This window comes from Cryptomeria japonica, chromosome 1 (assembly GCF_030272615.1).
Source record: "Cryptomeria japonica chromosome 1, Sugi_1.0, whole genome shotgun sequence".
NCBI classification, from domain to species: domain Eukaryota; kingdom Viridiplantae; phylum Streptophyta; class Pinopsida; order Cupressales; family Cupressaceae; genus Cryptomeria; species Cryptomeria japonica.
This window is the reverse complement of record NC_081405.1, coordinates 580,115,753-580,137,668: the sequence shown is the minus strand read 5'-3', so window position 1 is coordinate 580,137,668 and position 21,916 is coordinate 580,115,753.

Genomic DNA, 21,916 nt, shown 5'->3' with positions numbered 1-21,916 from the left:
GGTCTCTTAAAAGAGATGAAAATAAGAGGAATAAGGACACCCCAGGGTCAAGTTACCTTGGAGGAATGATAGTGAAAAGAGTGTAGAGCACTGGGGTAGTGGAAGCTGCTAGCACTATCCTAGAGACTGCAAAGTTTAGTGTTGCAGTAGTAGAAAGAGAGGCTAAGGAAAAGGCAAATCTCCAAGTTAAGTTGGAGATAATTCTGAAAGCTTACAACAGTGCCAAGAGGTAATGGGTAAAGATAGCATCATCGCAAAGCTACAGAGCTAGTTGGCAGGACAATACCATCAAGGTGAGTCCTCAACATTGATGATCTCCTCTTCTCCTGCAAGACCTCCACCTACGAGCCCCATTATTGAGTTCCCACCATCTCCAACACCTTCTAGTTCTTAGTTGATTGAGATCACTCCCCATGAGTTGGAGAATTTAAAACAGGCTCAGGCCCTATATGCAAAGAAATATGAAGACAGAGTAAAGGCTACAATTTTGAGTTTTGCTGAAACTATAGGGTCTTCACTAATGTATAACAACATGAGTAATATTTTGGAAATGTGGAATGAGTTAAATGGGGACAAGACTGTATTAATGCCTATTTTTTATAAATGCAGACTCGGACAGCAGGATATAGAACTGATTTGTGTATGCTATGATGAGGCAGGGGCAGACCCCATTATAAAATCCACCAATGATATGACAAAGGATCTAGTAAAGTTGGCAGAAGGAGTACAGAATGCAGATAGAAAGATCAACTTGTACAAGAAAGAGTACACTGATCAAGTTTTTGAATTACTCCCAGGAGGTTTTGTCAGCCCAACCCAATTAAAGGACAAACAAATATGGCTTAAGGAATTGGAAGCCAAATTGTCACTTAGAATTAAAGGAATTGTTAAATCAGAGGATGCCTCCATATTTGTCAAAACAATTGAGGAGATTAAGAAAATCAAATCTCATTATGGTTTCCTCAATTCAGAGGTCAATAAAATGAGTAATTCTTGGAAAAGATTAGCCAAGACAAAAGCAAAAGTAATTAACTTCTCATGGCCTAGTAATGAGGTGTATCAGGAATGGACAGAAAAGTATGCAGTGCTTGATGTGGAGCAGTTAGAAAATGTTGCAACAGAACAACAAGAGGAAGAAGCCGTGGATGTTGAAAGAGACTTCTAACCGCATTTGTAAAAGGTTTTCTAACTTCTTCTTAAGAAGTAATGATTGTAACAAAGTCTCCTAGGAAAGTCTGAAGCTATGTGTGCATCCATATTGTTATAAATGGATACAAGGACTAGTAAAAAAGGGATCACAAGGAATTGTAAGAAAACACTGCAGAAATTTATCTGAGCTTTTTTCAAGTTTTGATGGAGAATAGTCGAATGTTTTTGTAATACTTTCAGAAGAAATATCAATACACAGACCATCGGTTTTGAGTTTAAACTTGGTGTTGTCTTCAAGTATGTTTGCAAATGTTTACTGTTTCATTCTAAGTAATCTAGAGTTATTCCTTTTGAATATGGGTTGCAAGGCAATTTTCAGTAAATATGTTTCTTAGTTTTTCTCTTCAGGAGAGGAATTAAATATGTAGGAAATCATTTTTACAAGTAAATTCTTGGTGGGATATTTTGAATTTTGATGAACATAGTTTAGTTTGGTATGAATAAATTCTTATGTGTGTCAGGCATGTATAGGGATCTGCAGAAGCCAAACTGATGGGATATGTAGAGATATTTGATTGTGGAAGTATTGTTTGAACTTAGATGACTCTGTGACCTTGGATAAATCACTGGTGTAGATCAAGGTTGTCTATTATATATCTTGTAGGTCAATACTGAACATGAGTACAAGTTTTATTTCTTTGTTTCAGTTGGTTTTAAGGTGATAAAATCCATTGGTTTTCGGACTGGTTTACTGTGGATTTGTCTTTTAAAAGTGTGAATTCAATTCACAAAGGTATACCTGCCTGAATTTTGGATAAGTTCGAAGTGTAGAAGGTTAATCAAACCTTGTCATATGTTGTATTGAAAGTTTCCTTCTCTTTAATCTCTCTTCTGCATACAGAATTTTATCATATCACTATAAGGATTTTAAAGTGAATCAGATTTTGAGAACAACAGACCTAAAACCATCTGAGTCTACCAAAAGGACAAGGATAAGGGGAAAAGTAAGGTAGGTGGACCTCCAAGCCTAAATATAATTTATAACCTTCCCCCACCTCCTTCTGATACTCCACCGGTACATACTATTGACAAACAACTGGCAACAAAGAGTATGGAGACTCCTCATGAGGATACAAATCCTATGTCTGAAATTTTGTACACTATGAACATAGACACCCAAGAAGTAAAGATTGTGGTTGATAAAGAGACCACTAAAGATAAGAAGAAAGATGTGGCTACTAAGCCACCAACAACTGATGTTGAGATTAGGGTTGAGACACAAATTGAACAATCAGTTGATCCCCTATCTACTAGAATAGTAACCGATACAAACATTGCTAAATCCACTCATCTAGAACAATCAGCTAACAACACAGTGAAACCAATTGAGATATCAGTAGTGGACAATACAGAGGTGCATACTAAGAAACTGAACATGAATACTAAGAATTCATCAGAGAAACCAGCAGTAGAGAGTAGAATGAAACCCACTAAGCCACAGGTTGAGAAATAGGAACAAAAAAAGGTTGAGGTACAGGTTCATGCAGAGACAATGCCACCGGCAACAACTGAGAAACCCAAGCCTTTGCTAGTAGAAATGCAAACACAAACTGACCTACCAGAGGTCAATACAAGCAAAGAGGCTAGTCACACTAGCGAAATGCAGATTGTAAAGGTAATTGGACAATCATCTGGTTCTTCCATGACAAAATTCAGACCAAAAAATGTGACAGAGGTATTATTGGATTCCATTAAGAAAATCATAGAATGTAGTGCACAACAATATAAGGCTATTGATGATACAATTCCTATTCTAAAATTGATAGCACCCAAGTGCAATGTGGAAAATAAAGATTCTTTAAATCAACTAGACACATTGTCTAAGTATATCGTCGATAACATTTTGATAGTTGATTAGATTAATGAGGAGACATTTAAAGAGAAATTGGATAAAGAAAAACATAAATTCTTTGATGAGAAAATAAAGAAGTGCATGGGACACATTGATACCCTTTTACCGGCACTAAGCAAAACAATAAAGGAGTTTAAGGAGTTGTATAGAGACACATGTAAGACTAATACCTTGATAGTAGATATACACAAGGAGATCAATAAGGTGCAGAAAGAAATAAATGATATAGCTGACAATTTCATTGATTCATCTAAACCATTATCAGTTATACAGAAAGAAATAGTGGGTTTTGAGGAAAAATTTAAAATTTTGAAAAAGAGAAGGAAAGAGTAAAATGAAAGGCAAAAGATCTTAAATGCAGACTCAGTCCCAAATTGGGCTACCTCATCTCTTTGAGAAAAGAGATCTTAGAGGCACTTGTTCAAAGACTAAAGACACCAGAAGAGAAAACGAATCACCTCACCAGTACAATTCAAAGAATAGAGGCAGATTTGAAGGACAACGAAAGGTTCACTGAGAGCATGAATTTTGTATTGACAGACCTTTTCCAGATTGTAAACAATTGGTTACAAGGATCAAGCTGAAACTGCACTCAGTTGACACTTTGTCAACCTTTGCCATTGATGTCAAAAGGGGAGTAGTGTAACTGAGAAAAATGATCAGAAGAAAGACACCATCAGTTCAAGGGGAGCACACTTTTTGATAACACAGTTTTGGTAAGACAATTTGGCAAAATCTTTTTGGATAACATTTTTTGGATACTTTTTGGATTTTTTTCATGAGTGTTGCCATCAATGCCAAAGGGGGAGGTTGTTAGCAAAGGCACACTCCAATGAGAAATTGTAAGTGATTTATGGTATTGTCATTGATGGAAACCTTACAATCATATGATACCAGCAAGCACCGGCACCGGCAGACTCTACATCGGCATACTCTTCACCAGCACCAAAAAGAAAGACTACCCGCACCCTGGGCAATAGGAATTATGTTTAATTATATTTTATACTTAATTGTAAAATATTTTTGTAAAGCCGACATGGCAGATTGTAATATGACTCATATAAGTATGAGATCTTGTAGATCATTTAGGAGAAGTATGTATGGAAGGATTATTGCAGACCTAATATACGAATTGTAAGGCAGATTTTGGAGAAGGGTTTATGAATATTGCAGAGCTTAAACTGGTACTGAACCTGGCATAGTAGATGCTGATCTACAGTAGTACATGACATTGGATTTGTATAATCCATTTTTTTAAGACAATGAGACTTCTTTTGTAACTGAGCAGTGAGCTCTAGGCAATTGGCCTTCCTGCATGTGCAGGCCCCTATTGTAAACAGTAGTGCTCCCTTATTGGCAAGTAAGCGAATATTGTGGGTCACAAATCCCACCGAGGTTTTTCCCATACCAGGTTTCCTCATTAAAAATATTGTGTTATGGTGTGTCTTTCATGTTGTGTTTATTGTTCTTATTTACTATATTAATTTTAGCTTACTAGTACATAGTTTTGAATTGCTTTTCATATAATAAGTCAAGAAAATTCATATACCAGTCAAATACTGATTCATCCCCCCCTCTCAGTATCTTTGGGAATCCTAATAGTAATCAATTTTCATGGTCTAATTTAGTCCATTCTGCATTGCCTCCATCATTTTGTCTTTCTTTCATTGTGTTTACTCTTGCTGCAAGGTCTGGATTGATCTCATTGAGATCCCTCCTAACTGTGACTGCACCACCTATTTAGTCCATAGGAAACTTTTATGGTGTTAGGTGTTTAGTACATGCCTACCAATATTCATCTCTAGGTTTGTCTTATTATACGTGTGATGTGTGTGGAGTTGTGATGTGTTTAGTACATGCCTACCAATATTCATCTCTAGGTAGGGAAGATGCTGGCAAATTTTGATGAACCTGGGCTTAAACCTGCAATGTGTATTTGTTTGAAGATTCTTCCATCGCCCTTTCTCTGCCACGCCACACAGGGAATTGGGTTTTAAAACTGCCTCTGAAAGTGTCTAAAACCTATTCAACACCACGCAGGCCACACCAATTTCATTTGTTTCAAGTTTCTGAACCTTCCAAAACCCACTCCACACAGGAAGGACTTTGGCCTGCACCTCACGCACGGGGTGGATTGCTAAAAGTCATGCTATTTGATTTACACCTACCAACGCATTTGGTTCAGAATGCTTCAATTTAACCCTCCCCACTCTCCACGTAGGGGCATAGGAAAAGGCACACGAGGGAGGCTCTGCACCCACCATTTGCATTTGGTTGAAAGTTACCAAGCCCTTTCCAAACTCCATACCACACACCACAAGGAGAGATGGTAAAGGTCATGGGATTTTCTTTATTAATGACATCAATGGGATTGTTGTCTGGGTGTAGTTGTTTTGCCTTAATATAATAAGCTTTCTTAATCTCATAAGAAAGAACATCGGGCTCAATTCCTAGAATATCATAGTACCTTTCTTCCTTCACCATTTTAACAAGACATAAAGGATCATAATGTGGACCAAGCTAGTGGTGATATGCATTAGCATGCATGAAGAACACTTTACCATAAAATTAATGCATGGGCATGAGCCAGGTTGGGCCCCAAAGTGCGCCTAACTTAAAAAAGTTCATTTTCATCCAGATGACCCTTGAAGTGCTTCAGGATCCTTGAACATACCTCTAGAGTTGATCGATAGAATTTTATGATCATTAAAACTCAATGTGCAACTTTCAGGCACTTGTGTCACATTTTTGCATTTAAACCCAAAGATGCAATTTTAAAACCAGTCAAAACACCTCTCTGGACTTCACAAACTGATAGATGTACTGTCTGATTTATGGGCATTCACTCTGCCAAACCATTTCTCAAGACAAATCTCGGGTGAATAAATATTAATGGTCAAAGATGACCAAATGGCTATGTCAGCACTCTGAACCTGATAAAATGAGTGTGTAGGGACCACAAAGTGCACGCATTCAAAATATCAAATGGTCTCCGTGGATCCCCAAATTGGGGGCATAGATACTTTGAAGTACAAGGAAGACTGTGGAATGCTCAATTTGACTCAGAAGCTAATAGGGTACAAATGGTGAGCTCATGAAAATGGCAACTTAAAAAGATGCAACAATGTAAGTGTAGAAAACTGAAAAAACTGGTAAAAAAAATTATCTTGGAAAACTGATCAAACGGATTGGCTATGACTTGAAACTTGGCATATGGACTCACCTATATGTGTAGAATTCAATGCACTTTTTATTTCAACATGATGATCTACTAGTCAAAAGTTATAGGTGCTCAAAGTAGGCCACTTAATAAAATTTGAATTTGCACATACGATGCACTTTCAGTTCACCCCTTGAAATGGGTACTTGATAAACTGATCCAAACTGAAATTTGAAAGTTGAAGAACACTTCATAGGGAAAATTAGAGGTGTACAATAATATTCAAAGGCTTTACCACTTAATAATCAACTGGCTACATTTTACACTTCTTCAAAATAGGCCTATCAGGTTGACTCATTAGGTAATCATTTGAAAGTGCAGAGAATTTTTTTGAAATGGGCCTCTCAAAATTCTCAAAACATATGAGTCACAATAGTGGCTCTAACTAGGGATGGTTGATTGCAAGATCAACACAAGAACCTAGAACCTTTGGTAGAGCAGACCACCCAAAAACATATCACTTCTCTTCTTCTAAAAAACAAAGGGTTCCTTATTCTACCCAAGAAGCATGACACTTTATTGCAAACCACACAACTGAAGCAAAGAAACTGTACAAAATATAAAACTTTTAAATGGCACCAGACCATAAAAAATGGAATCAATGCGTACCTCTATCAAATACATGATTTTCGTTTCCATAAACTGGAGGTAAGCTAGAATCATCATTCACATCTGCCTGATCAATCACACTTCCACTTCTAATCAGCTGATCACATAAAACATAATCAACATGTTCATAATCATTCAATCTTTGTAAACCAAACCAATGCTGAAAGTGTTGGTCATCATATGTCATAAGAGTGCCATACTCTTTACAATTACTCCCTAGCTGAAAAGAAAAGTAATCCAACTTATTAAGAAAGTTGGGAACATCAAGCACATCTTTATTGCTAGTTTTCTCAAATGATGAACATTCTTCCATAATGATGGCTTGCAAACTAGAGGGGAATATTTCCTCATAAAATGATTGCACTTCATCTTGCTAATCATAATTTCTATCAACACTTTGCAAACATTAAAATGTATCATCACTTGTCAATGGTTCATTTACCAATTGCAAATCAAGGAAAATTACTTTAGATCTTTCATTCTTTTCAAAAGCAAGATCCACACAATGCATATCAAAATCTAAGTTCATATCAACATATGAATCTACATCATCATGCCTATCAACCGTATATGCATTTTCATCTCGTCCATTATTCAAATCAAATGTAGGGAAAGAATTATCATATGTATGATACTTCACACCCTCAAAAACATCATCAGTATCAAAACATGTAATAGTTGGGTATGAGAGATTGGGGATATTTCTGGATATATACCTCTTAAGATCAGTAACTAGGAGTTCTGAGATTTGTTCACTACTTAGTGAACCTTCTCCCTTATTTTCATTTTCCTTGGCTTCATCTTCTATGCTGCAAACATTGTCCCAATCTGATAAAGGTATTAAATCTGTAGTGCTCATGTCTTTTTGCACATTTATTTCATCATTGTAACAACTTGCGTCTGCATCATAATATTTGTCATGCTGATCATAAAGTGCTACTATATGTTGCAACATAGTTTCATAACCTTGATTGCAAAAATTTTGTTGATTGAACTTAACAACAAGGTGATCTATATCATTAAGATCTGAAACCTCAACGGGCTCATGATAATTTGAACAATTACTTATGTTCTCGCAAGTTTCTTCTTTCTTTGAATACACATCCACACTGTCATGCTAAGAATAAGAGTCACCTTCAACATCATAAGAGGTCTATGCACTAACAGATTCATCTCCATCACTATACTCAATTATGTATACATTTTCAGATTTAGTCCTTTCAATCTCATCTATCTATTCTTTAATCCATGCAACACTCTCTTCTCTCAAGGTTGTAGACCAATTAATTAAGTCAGGCTTATCAAGCTTTAAGAATAACTCAATCCAAATAGACTCATGGGGTCTAGCATCAACTGAAAGCTCATTTAATGTAGCTATAAATCTTTCATAAAAAGCATATGATGACTCTTCCTTTCTTTCCACTACTTTCTTTCTTTAAAACTAGATGAATTTATCTTGGATCTCTTGGAGACATACTTTAATCTCTCTATCAATTTCTTTTAGATTTGAGAAAGGATTTTTAAATCTAGAAACAACATCTAGATCCATCAAGTTTAAAACATCTAATGAACCATTACTATGCTGATACATCTTTACTGTTTTACCAACTCTCTTAAAAACACATGCAGACACAAATTTTCAGAATCATACACACTTCTCCCATCACTTATGACTGAAATCTTTTCAAAATATTAAGTATGTAAAGTGCAAATTCCTTTTCCTTTCTATAGTTACTATTTCACCTTATAAGGAACATGAATTATCTCACAAATACTTTGAGGAATACCTCGTAAGATAATTTTGCTGCTACTCTTCTTCTTATTTCTCCTTGACTAGGATCTTCAATCTCAAAACTCCAAGCCTCTCCTACATCTTTGCTGCAAGTTCACCAAATCTTTTAAACTTTTTACAATAATACACACTAGTGCAGAGATCTTTCAAAGTCACCGCTCACTGTTGTGAGGATTTATAAAATCATTTATAGAACATGAATAGATCTAGACTTATACAAAGATAAAAGGATAATATAATTTCAACACTTGGATGGGAATTGACTCTTATGACAAAAACAAGACATTCTTGACTTCAACAACACTACCAAGCAAATAACTATAGATCTGAAAATACTTTCAGATTTACAACACTTTTATGACTCTTTCCTCAAATGGACATGGCCAGATTCATGGATTTTACTCGACAAAATTTTTACATCTCTCCATTCCCCAGCAGAGTTGCCATTTTTGTTGTGGCAACTCGGATGGACACACATACAATCTGATTCAACAATCTATACCAAAGATCTTTAGATTACTCCCCAGTAGAGTCGCCATTTTTGTTGTTCACCAAAATTGGTTTACGCAAGTTCACTTGCAATTGATTCTATGAAATAGATAATTTTGATCTGCGAAATACTTCAGGGCTTGGAAAACATAATGTAGAATCCTAATGATCCTCCTACACTTCAGGTTCTGCTAGACCTAGGGGGAACACCCTTTTGATGCATAGAATTAAACCCATTACACACTTATGATAGCATCAATAAAAGCAGATAGATCTCATAAAAGGTTCAAAAACGAGGGTATTGTAGATAGGCTAAATCTATATTGACAACTCAACAACCCTTTTCCAAAAACCCAAAGATATTCTGATTTTGGATTTTAAAATGATGCTCTAACAATCCTTCAACATTACAAAAGACCAGTGCCTTATCTAAACAACAAAGTCATGCATAAAACTGGAAGAGAAATCTCAGGTGCAAGCTTCTTTCAACATTAAATTTTCATGTATTAATGCATTACATTAACACAATCCTCTGCTTTGTCACAAAATCATACTTATATATCCAATATGCATTTAAAATCATTAATGTTGTGTTTTAGGATTTAAATCCTTCCTAGAGGAATACCCAAAAGACAAACATTACACTCTCAACGAAGACTGAAAGAGACAAATCCAAATTACCCTTGATAAAATTAAATTGTATAAATTCAAATGGTATCTTATAGACAATTTTTTTGAAACTCACACATGCCTTGCATATGTGTAAACCTACAAACTAAAACAAATCCTACAACAAAGACAACACTAAAAACCCAACAAAAACACACTGTTATTTGCAAAGAATGAACAGTGTCATCACTAGAACCTGCAATTTCGGATTTCTCCCTTAGAGAAATTTTCCAAAAAAAACTTGGAACTATATCAATTAACTTTAAATTTTTTTATCCATTTTACCCTTTGCACCTTGCCACATGACTGCCACCTCATTGGGACCTACCAGCTAACATGCCACCTAGACCTGCCATCTCATCGATCGCTAGTTCGGGAAGGGTAACTTTCATGCACCTTTGTATAGCAACACAACGACCACCATCTGATCATCTCAAGCTTTCTCAATCTTTATTCTGTCCTTATTTACACATGCCTTGTGGCTGATCCACAATGGTTAACTAGCATGCATCTTCTCTTTGCAGATCAACGACAACTATTGATCGTCCTTGAACGTGCAAGATTGTTAACTCATCCTCTTACAGCAAAACTCTCTTACTCAGGAATTGTGCATGCGTGGGGTCCACCTGGTCACTAGCTATCTCTTGTAGCCTCAAGGATTTGACACTATGATTGTGTGTAGCCTTACATTTAAATACCCAAAAATCCCTCCCCACTACCAATGTGGGATAACTAGTTACACATATTCCTTTCTTTATTTGGGCCTTTACATTTGCTTGAAAGCTTTAATGGTGCTCCTCAATAGGGAAGATGTTGGATCTAGTCGTTGCGTTAAACTTTACACCCGCCAACATATTTGCTTGGGTGTTTCTAATACTCCTTTTACCCATACATATGCAGGGGTCATGGAATTTCATTCTACACCTTCTAATCACATTTTGTCTATAATTTTATACAACCCTTCAATGCCACACTCCACTATTTTCCGCCTTGTCTACTGCAACCCTGCCATTTGCACTTGGTAAAAAAAAAATTAAACCTTTTCCATTGCAATCCCATGCAGGGAAGATGATAGTAAATTTTGATGGACCTGGGCTTAAACTTGCGAAGTGCATTTGTTTAAATATTCTTCCATAGGGAATTTGGTTTTAAAACTACCAAATTACATCTGTTGAAAGTGTAAAATCTATTCAACACCACGCAGGCCACACCAATTTCATTTCTTTGAAGTTTTTGAGCCTTCCAAACTCTAGTCCACGCAGGGAGGACTTTGGCTTGCAACTCACGAAGGGGGTGGATTACTAAAAGTCGTGGCATTTGATTTACACCTGCCAATGCATTTGGTTTAGAAAACTTCAATTTATTCCTCCCCACTCTCCACGTAGGGGCATAGGAAGAGGCATGCGAGGGATGGTATGCACCCACCATTTGCATTTGGTTGAAAGTTACCAAGCCCTCACCAAATTCCATACTGCGCACTGCAAGGAGAGCTGGTAAAGGTTGTGCGATTTTCTTTATTAATGACATTAATGGGATTGTTGTTTGGGTGCAATTGCTTTGCCTTAATATAATAAGCTTTCTTAATCTCATAAGCAAGAACATCGAGCTCCACTCCTAGAATATCATAGTACCTTGCTTCCTTCACCATTGTAACAAGACATAAAGGATCATAATGTGGACATAGCTGGTGGTGATATGCATTAGCATGCATGAAGAACACTTTACCATAAAATTAATGCATAGGCATAAGCCAGGTTGGGCCCCAAAGTGGTCCTAACTAAAAAATAATAATTTTCATTCAACTCACCCTTGAAATGCTTTAGGAACCTTGAACATACCACTGGAGTTGACCGACACAATTTTCTGATCATTAAAACTCAACTTGCAACTTTCAGGCACTTGTGTCACATTTTTGCATTTAAACCCAAAGATGCAATTTTGAAACTAGTCAAAACACCTTTCTAGACTTCACAAATTGATAGGCATACTATCTGATATATGGGCATTCACACTGCCAAACCATTTCTGAAGATGAATCCCGAGTTAAGAAATATTAATGGTCAAAGATGACCAAATGGCTCTATTAGCTCTATGAACCTAATAAAATTAGTGTGTGCGGGGACCACAAAGTGCATGCATTAAAAATATCAAACGGTCTTCGTGGATCCCTAAATATGGGGCATAGATATTTTGAAGTACAAAGAAGACCATGGAATTCTCAATTTTACTGGGAAGCTGAGAGGGTGCAAATGGTGAGCTCATGAAAATGGCAACTTAGAAAGATGCAACAATGAAAGTGCAGAAAATAGAATAATGTGGCTCAAGACATCATCTTGGAAAACTGATCAAACGGATTGGCTATGACTTCAAACAGGGCATGTGGGCTCACCTATATGCATAGAATTTAATGCATTTTCAATTTCAACATGATGATCTACTAGTCAAAAGTTATAGGCGCTCAGAGTAGGCCACTTAATAAAATCTGAATTTGCACCTGTGATGCACTTCCAGCTCACCCCTTGAAATGGATACTTGATAAACTGATCCAAACTGAAATTTGGAAGTTATAGAACACTTCATAGGCCAAATGAAAGGTGTACAATAATATTGCAAGGCTTTATGACTTAATAATCAACTGGCTCCATTTTACAGTTCTTCAAAATAGGCCTATTAGGTTGACTCATTAGGTAATCATTTGAAAGTGTAGAGCTAAATTTTGAAATGGGCCTCTCAAAATAATCAAAACTTATGAGTCCCAACAACTCCTTTTGAGTAGTTTCAATTACCAGTGGAGATTGGGGTTTCTCCAGTTGTTCTATTGTTGATTCATTGTCCACTGTTAGTTGAATACCCAGTTGTTCAACTAATGTGACTTGTACTTCAGTGACTATAGGAGGATCCATATCTGGTGTAGTAATGTCTCTAGATAGGTCTAGTGTGTCCTGAACATTTTCATGAAAAAGAATAATGGAATCATCCTTCTTGATTGGATAGACTATGTCAGCTTGAACAATTTCCTCTTCATTTATTTCCAGTCGAGGAACATCATCTGTAATATCATCCTTATTGCTAGAGTGGATGACTTCTTCCCTCTTTTTGATTACACAAGCTAGCTGATGTGTCTCAGACTCAACAACTTACCTTTTGCATTAAGAAGCTTCAATCTTCTCACTTTAAAATCAAAATATACTTTGTATTTCTCAATTAAAGCACCAATTCCATCTGATGATAGATTGGGAAAATACTGTACAAATATTTCATCAATAATGTTCTTTTCCAATTGAATTACTTCCTCCCATTTACCTAACAGAGTATTATACAAAGAGATTGAAATATCTTTTTCCTAGTCATGTGGAAATCTATTGTAATGACCCAAATAATTTAGTACCTGTTGGATTACTTGCTTTTGCTCATCTTCAGTGAAAGAATCAAAATATTCTTTGACATTATCAAACCTATTTCTTCCTAATGTCTTCATTGTCCTCTCAAAAACTATGTCAGGTTCATAGGTAGAAATATCTATAGGTGAAGTTGCCTTCAACACTACCTTTGCCTTCTTGGGTGTTCTGTCGGTTGCCTTTTCCTTGTTTTGTTCTTCTTCAGAATCTATACCCTCAAACTCTGGTTGCAAAATCAATTTCCGATTTCTCTTCTTTAGTGCATTCTCCTTCTTTACATATACTTTAGGTGCTGGTTCCTTCTTGGTTAGGACACTCTAAGCCACCCTTGTGGTATTTTTCACAGGAAATTTTTCATTAGAATTCTTTTTCTTTCCTTTCACTTTAGCTACAAGTGCAGTACCAGTTTCAGCTGGTTCAACTTGGACTGTCACAATGTCCAATTTTGCCTTCTTTTTATCTTTAGGAGATGGTAACAGTGTATTAGCATAGCTGACTAGTAAATCATGATTAACCTCATAGCTCATATCTTCCATCTCTTCCTCTCAAGGTTCAATTGCTTGCATCAAGCAAAAGTCAGTTGTAACCGTGAAGATTATGACATTTACAAAGTGTTTTACCACATCTTCAGGTAACCTCATTCTCATATTTTTCTAAAATTCATTAAAATACTTGTTCACGATAGTTGAAAAAGTATTCTTCATAGCCTTAATGTTGTTCTTTATCTATGCATTGACCGGTTGTTTCTTGGACCATTCAATATCTCCAATACCCTGTAGAAAGTTCTAAAAATAGAAAAATAACCCATTCTAATAGATGACCATATTTGAACTCTTCTGTATTTTCCTTCTTAATGGATTTCAAATTTTGAAATAATTGGTCTCTGATGGCTTCACAAATATCATAGTCTGTATTATCAACAATCATTCTATGTGTTTTGTGAATTGCTGCAAGTGGAACACTGTTAAGTCTACTGGAGTAGAATACTCGGTAGCCTATCACCATTGCTACAAGTTTCACCATAGGGTCTTTAATTTTGTTGATAGAGAAAGCATGCTTATCAGATATAGAACCGGTTAACTTGAAGACAGTATCCTTTGAAATTCTTCTTAACACAGGAATTTCACCAGTTGAGCAATAACCCATTACAACCCTAATAGCCTCCTTGGTTATTGTATGGGTCCTTTCCAAATACATATTCTATCTATGGACTCAACTCAAGATGATTCTTATGTGTTCTTCCTCAAAATCTTCAAGAAAATATGTGGCATTATGAAACCATTTTTCAAAAACCCTAGCATCTTTGGTTTCAATCTTTTCGCTCTTATCACAAAGTGATTTTAGCTGAGTATAGATGTGTAGAGTTCCTAAATCTTCTACCTTACAATCTATATAGCTGGACAAGTCACCTTTGACCACAACACCACTCAAGACTTGTTATAATGCATTATAAGACATAATTTCATCTTCCTTTAGAGCTTCTTCAGGGTCATCAATGAGCATCAATCTTTCTATAGACTTAGAAGAAGATTCCATTCTAGTTAAACAAGTTTTGAAGCGGTATACAAAGAAATACCTTGTATCTTTCACATCGTTTCATTTCCCAGTTGAAATGTCCAAATGTACACCCATTCGCTTCTTTGCAACTTCCGATTCAGCTTGATTTCTCTAAACATGAAACAATTTTCCAATTGACAACAAGACAATCTTGTTCTTCTCTACAATTGCTTCAAATTTCTTTTTCGAAAGAGTTAGGGTAAAAATGATAAAGTAAAACTCATTTTTAACCTCTTTACCAACTGTAATAAATGCTCTCACTTTAGGTTACAAACCCTAATTTTTTTTTACTACTTAAGTTAAATACTAGTTGATAACATGTTAACAAAAAGTCATCAAAAATTTATAATTCAAAAATTATTTCCCTCTCATTTTACAAGAGGTTTGGAGATGTTTTACTGTTAAGCTCCCCTTAGCCATGTTAGACAAGCTTAAGTCACCAGTGTTGGATTTTATTCACTGGGTGAAGGAACGGTTTCTTCTCAAGGCAAGTCATCACCTTTCTTTTTCCAAATCTGATTCATATCTTCTATGGTTTCCTCAACATCAAATTTCTTCTTACCTTTTCAATCCTTAAAGGAGTTGATTGGTTTGTTATTTCTTGATCTGCAAAAGTTTGATAAGTGCCCTGGTTTGTTACAATGGCAACAAACCATGACAAATGATCTACAGGGTCCTATTTTTCTTCTTCCTGTTCTTCTTCTGCAGTTCATAGCCACATCACCAAAGTAATTACAAAAGGTGCAAACAAAATTTGTTGCCTTTTCCATTTTGAATGGAATAAACTGATTGCCATAACATCTTTGCCAGTTCTAGTTTACCTAGTTATCAAAATTCCTTATCTGGTCACCATTTGGTCTAGGATGCATGTGTGGTGCAGGAGCACGTAGTTGAGTAAAAACTCTCCTTTTTTATTATTTCATGATTTCATGTTTTTAATGTCTTGTGTTACGTTTATGATGTTGTTTTAGGTTGTTGTGTTTCTTTTCAACTAGTTTTGATCTCATTTGGTGCTCAAGAGGTCAAGTTTTGCCTTTCAGGATTTGAGTTGACAATTTTGGGTTTCTAGGCCAAAAAAGGGCAAAAATGTGTAAAATTTCTTAAAAGGTCTAGAAATGCTTTCCAAAGCATTGCAACATGTTTTAAGTATTTTTAAGCATGTCTTAGGTGTTTAGACAAGTCGCTGAGGTTAGGTTGTCAAAAATATCTCTTGGAGCAGAAAAACGTTGTCATTTGGGCTTGTTAAAGTTGTCATTTTTGGTCATTTCTAGTACAATGAAGTGTGCAAGACTTGTGTCCATAATAGGCTTGATAACTAACTTGAAATACTATAAAAAGGCCTCCCTTTTCCCTGAAAATGGTTGGTGATTGTATTGACTAAGGTTTCCTAATATTAAAAAGATGAAATTCTAGCTTTTACTATGTTTTACTCTCTTTTAGAATAGCAGTCCGTACTGTAGCACATTTGGTCTATATTGTATCTTTTGGGGAGTTCTCATATTGGTTTCCCAATGCTCTTCAAGTGATCATTATATTGGTTTTTCATTTGTAATTTGGTCAAACAAAATTCTTTCATTTTAGTGTGTCCACTGCCCTGTCAAGGGTTTGGCATTTCAAAATGTAGCAACTTGACAAATCTAGGCCTCGGCTCCCACCAAATGGACTTGGTCAAGTTGGTATGCATGTATATAATGTATATATGTTCATTTTTGTGCTAGAGTTGTGTTTGGAAGGGAAGTTTGAGCACTTATTAGGCAAGTTGTCTAACTTGGCTAATATTCTTCCTTAAGGCTCAAAGTTTGGGTTCTAAGCATTAAATGTTGAAACAAAACATGGATAGAGGTCTGCACCTATCCTAGAAGCACTTTGAAAGAATTGGAGCTCCAAAGTTTACCATTTTTGCATTGTAAAGTGTCACAGTTTGTCAAGGTCAGGGAATCCCTTGTTTTGGGAAATAAATTGGTTTTTGGCATCAAAATTGTCTTTGAGACTTTCCAAGCATGGAGGCTTACCCATATTTGGTCAATGCAGAGTTAACTTGTTTTTTGAAGGTTTATTCATGTTATGGTGTAGGCATTTTGGAAGTCCTCACTCTCTGTTATGCAGCAAAGACAATGGAAAGTAGTTAAAACAGTGAAAATGATTGTTTTTCTCACCTTCTACAGCTAGTATGCTAAGTGTTTGGAAAAATGACATCATAATTGTTTGAAAAATGTTCTCCAAGGTGTGGTAGGGTCTATCAGTCAGTGTAGGGCCTTGTTTTGTGAAGGAGTTGTGTATCTAACAATGCAAGCTTGAAAACCCTCTTGAAACCCTACAAAAGTGCCATAAATGGTGGATAGTCCTCATTTTGCAGTGACAGTGGTCTAAACCATGAAAATCAATTATTCTGGAGAATGTTTGAATGTCCCAAGTCAACTTCCATGGTGGGGTAAAGCATCATTTCCTCATACAAGCAATTTTCATCCAATTAGCCCTCCACAGGCTAGTAGCCCTTTTTAGGCCTCATACACACAAAATAAGGAACCCGATTACCTTGAGCTCGTTGGGTTTGGAGAGATCTTTGAAGGATAGTTATAAATAGTGAAGAAACCTTAAGAAACCTCTATGACATCCTTGTGAAGCAATTTTGGGTTTGAGACCTAGGACGTTGGGTTTGAGCAAGTGAATCTAGGAAGCCAGAACAACAAAATGAAGCAAGATTTTGAACAAAACCTTTACCTAGTTTCCTAGACCATTTGGAGGAGCTTGTAATGTCAAAGAAAAGTCAGAATAATGCCCAAAGGATAGATGAATGTGTTGGAAAGAATGTAATGGTTGGACATAATCAATAGGGGATGAGTAATGGAATGAACTCACTCAAAAAGGGAGTTTGTTTGGGAAGCTATGCATGAGATGCTTAGCTTTAAAACTTCAAATTGATTTGCAAACATATATGACAATCTTAAACAAGTATTTTGGAACCCAATTGAACCATAAGACCTAATTCACCTTGTTGAGTACTTCTCTAGCAAGCTCCCTATCATAGTGGTATCTGAGCCATCAAAAGATTCTGGAGAAAAGGATCATTAGAAGAAAACATGGTGACTAATGTTGAGTTAGCCAAGAAGGTCAAAGACCAAGAGGAAGAAAATAGAGCACTCTGAGAGATGTTGGAGCAACTAACAATGAAATTAGCTTAAGTAGAAGTCAAAGCTGAAGAAGTCCATGATAAGGCTAGAGATCGGGGCAAAATGGTGGCAATAGACGATGAGGTTCCCATACCTAACCCTGTTATTGAGAAAGAACCATTCTTGAAGGCTTTGAGAGCTATGAGTGGCAAAACCTTAGAGGGAGTGGCTCTTTTTAGTGGAAAGATGGATCCAGATGCTCTTATAGAATGGATTGAAGACCTAGAAAACCATTTTGAATATGATGGAATAACTGAAGCACAAAAGGTTAAGGTAGCAAAATCAAGGTTGAGAGGGGCAGCCTTAACTTGGTGGAAGTTCATCCAAGAGGAAAGGGTGAAAGAAGGTAAGCAATCAATAGCCAGCTGGAAAGAAATTGTATAAAAAATTAGAGAAACCTATCTTCGTGAAGACTATGAAATCCAACTACATAGGAAAAGACAAAACTTGAGGCAAAAGGATTTAGATGTCAGTAGCTACACTGAGGAATTTCAAAAACTATGCATGAGGTCCAAGGTAGTAGAGGATTGAGATGGAACATACAAGAAGAGATGAGTTTTTTATGTCCACAAACAGTATACAAGTGTTATCAACTAGCACTTAAAGTGGAAGAGAAGAGTAGGAGAAATAAAGAACAAAGCAATAGAGGAAGAGGTAGGGGTAGAGATGGTAGAGGCCATAGAGGAAGTTTTGGTGGAAGAGGAGATCAAAGATCCGAAGGAGAATGCAAACTCATTGAGCAAAGTGGGGATTCATATAGCAAGAGCAGCTATAGAGGAAGGGGATCTAGCAACCCAAGTAGAGGTAGATCTAGTGGACCAGGAATGGGGTCCTACTTCTCCATCATGAAATGCTACAACTGTCAGAAGTTGGGCACCCTGCCTATAGATGCCCAGAGAAACCCACCTCATCATAGGAGGGTGAAAGAAGAGTGAATTATGTGCAAGAAAATGTAGTAAGTAGTAAGGCTCATGAAGTGAGGTTAGCATCAGAAGATGGGGAAAGTCTGATGATGAGAAGAGTCTTGATAAAAGAACCAATCAAGGAGGAACCTACTCCAAGAAGGTCATTGTTCAGAATTATGTGCAAAATCATTAGAAAGGTATGCAAGGTGGTCATAGATTCTAAATCCATAGATAACATAATCTCAAAAGAAGCAGCTGGTAAACTCAAACTTGAGAGAATCCCACACACATCCTTATAGAGTCACATGGTTGAATAGGGAGCAGCATGTCCTTGTAAATGAACAAACATGGGTAGAATTCACCATAGGAGGGTATCAAGATAAAATCCTATGTGACATTCTTCCAATGTATGCTTTCCATCTACTTCTTGGTAGACCTTGGAAATTTGATAGGAAAGCCATCCACAATGGGGAAAAGAACTCCTACTCATTTCTAGAGAATGGAGTTACATACAAAATTCAGTCCATAAATTATGAGAAAGAGGGCAGCAAGTCAACAAATCAAAATGTTTCAATTGTGAATGAGAAAGAGTTCATAAGTACACTTGAAGAAGGGATTTGAACTCATAGTGAAACCCAAGGAAGAAAAGATAGCAAAGAAAGTTGAGATACCATATGAGGTGCAGGAGATCCTTGATAACTTCAAAGCAATAATCAGTGATGGTACACCTGCAGCCTTACCACCTCCTAGAGCCATTAGCCATTAGATTGATTTCATACCTGGAGCATCTTTACCCAATAAGGAAGCCTATAAGATGACCCCTGAACAAAATGAAGAAGTAGCAAGACAAATACAAGAACTCTTAGACCAAGGGCTAATTAGGAAGAGCATTAGTCCTTGTGCAGTACTGTTGATGTGTCTTTTGTACATGACCAAACACAAAATAAAATACCTAAAGGTAGCTTATCCTCTCTTGAACAAAGTTTCCCGACTGCCGAAGATCTCGCCAAAGGATCAGTCAATGTAACTCCAAGGTTCTGATATGTAGGTTCTCTACGTGTGGATAAGCTCTTTGTTCTATGATGTGATTTTGCTGGAATCGCAAGGGGACTTACATTCAATTGTCTAAGCGTCTAATTTTCTCTAGATATCACTGGAACGTGAGATTTTACTGGTTCTTGATTTAAAAAAAGGAAAAAAGGACAAGGGTTGGAGATGACCTAATCCTAAAACTAAGAATGTAAGAACAATGAATAACCTTTGTTGAAATTCTAACTAAGTCTTGCTTTCACATCCCAGGGCCATCTCCACAAGATTAGTGTGATCTTCCAAGGAAAGCTTTATGATGTTCAAATCACTGCTATAGGCATGGACACCATCAGGCTGATGCATATCAATGAAGAAGCGACAATTGAAGTTAAGCTTAAGCTAAATTATTCCAGTTGACTACACAAGGCAAGTCTACAATCAACAAACTACTAGTAGTATGGATATACAAATTTCACCATCAATCATACACATTTCTTCCACTCATCTAATAACATGAAATAAAATTTGAGAAGTATAGAGATGATGCAAATTGTTTAATCGACCCATAGAATTCACCATTTCTTCAATTAAGTTTACAAATCTCTTACAACATATTTTGGCAACAATCTTTGCCTTCTCTTTCTATTCTACTCTAACTATTTCCTACTCTCTGACTATTCCTTATTATCTATTCTCTCCTAACCAACAAGCTATTAACCTTTACAAATGAGAAGCTAGGACTTATATAGAGAACCACTTTATAAATAGACGGCTTTGATTGATTAAGAATCAATGGCTAGGATTAAAAGATAGAAACCCTAATTAGGGTTTGTTACAACAAACTTCCTTAGCCAATTAGAAAATTACATTCCAAGGGTGAGGACCAATAGGAAGTAGTGGTAGGTACATCAAAGTTTATGCCGCCTCCATTAAATTAGGTACATTGAATCTAGAGATGCAGAGGTGGACCAATCTAACTGGAGAGTGATGACTGGGATGCCACCTTGTCTGACACTTGTAACTTGGTTGATGTTCAATTTGATGATGCTAAGAAGATAACTTTAATTAACTCTTCTGAAACTATTTGCTTCTTCAACGGACCCTTGCTTTGACCTCTTTTGTCTTGGATGTGCTAGATGGATGGTATACCTTTCCTTGAAATGTGAGCATCGCCTTCCTTTGTCATCTTATGGTTCCTTAGTGTGGCAAAGTGAAGGTTCTGGAGGTAGCTGGCAATTCCTTGAACACCTTAAGACATCCCTTTTGCCTATGGAACATCCTTGATGATGATGGACTAGAATTAGTCATCCTTGAAGATGCTAGACTGGAAGAGGTCGTCCTTGCCTTGGCCTCAAAGAGGTCATCCTTGCCCTGGCCTGGTTTTCTCCATTTGCAAAATAAACCAAAAGGTGATTAAGTACATATGACATGTTCATTTCAACAAAGCATTTTTCACCTTAAATCATCAACAAGAATACTTCAAAATAAAGTTCGCTCAAAATCCTTCAAAGGGACAAACCCTATAAGAATTTCGCACTGGACCCTTTGGAAGGGTTAGGAGCGAAATTTTCTATTTTTCCCAATTTAGACCTCTTTTCAACATCATCTCACAACTAGCTCTTCGCCTAGCCCAAACAAGGTGAAAAGTAGGAGTTTCAAAAGATTTCGCCCTGGACCCTTTGGAAGGGTCAAGAGTAAAATTTGCATTTTAGGACAAATTCCATCATGTCTCTACTCCAAAATTTCTCCCAAGGAAAACATATGATAGCTTTCCTTCCTCCAAATCAATTCTTTAGCTTCTAACATGGGCAAATTAGGTGATGATGAGAATTTCACTCTGGACCCTTTGGAAGGGTCAGGAGCGAAATTCCTTCTTTAGGTCAAGACTCACCTTTGTTTTATTGACAATATCTTGTAAGGAAATCTCTAAGGTCCATTCACCTTGATCACTGACTTGGCTCAACACTATCTTGAAAAAAACATGACATTTTGTGAATTTTGCTCTGGACCCTTTGGA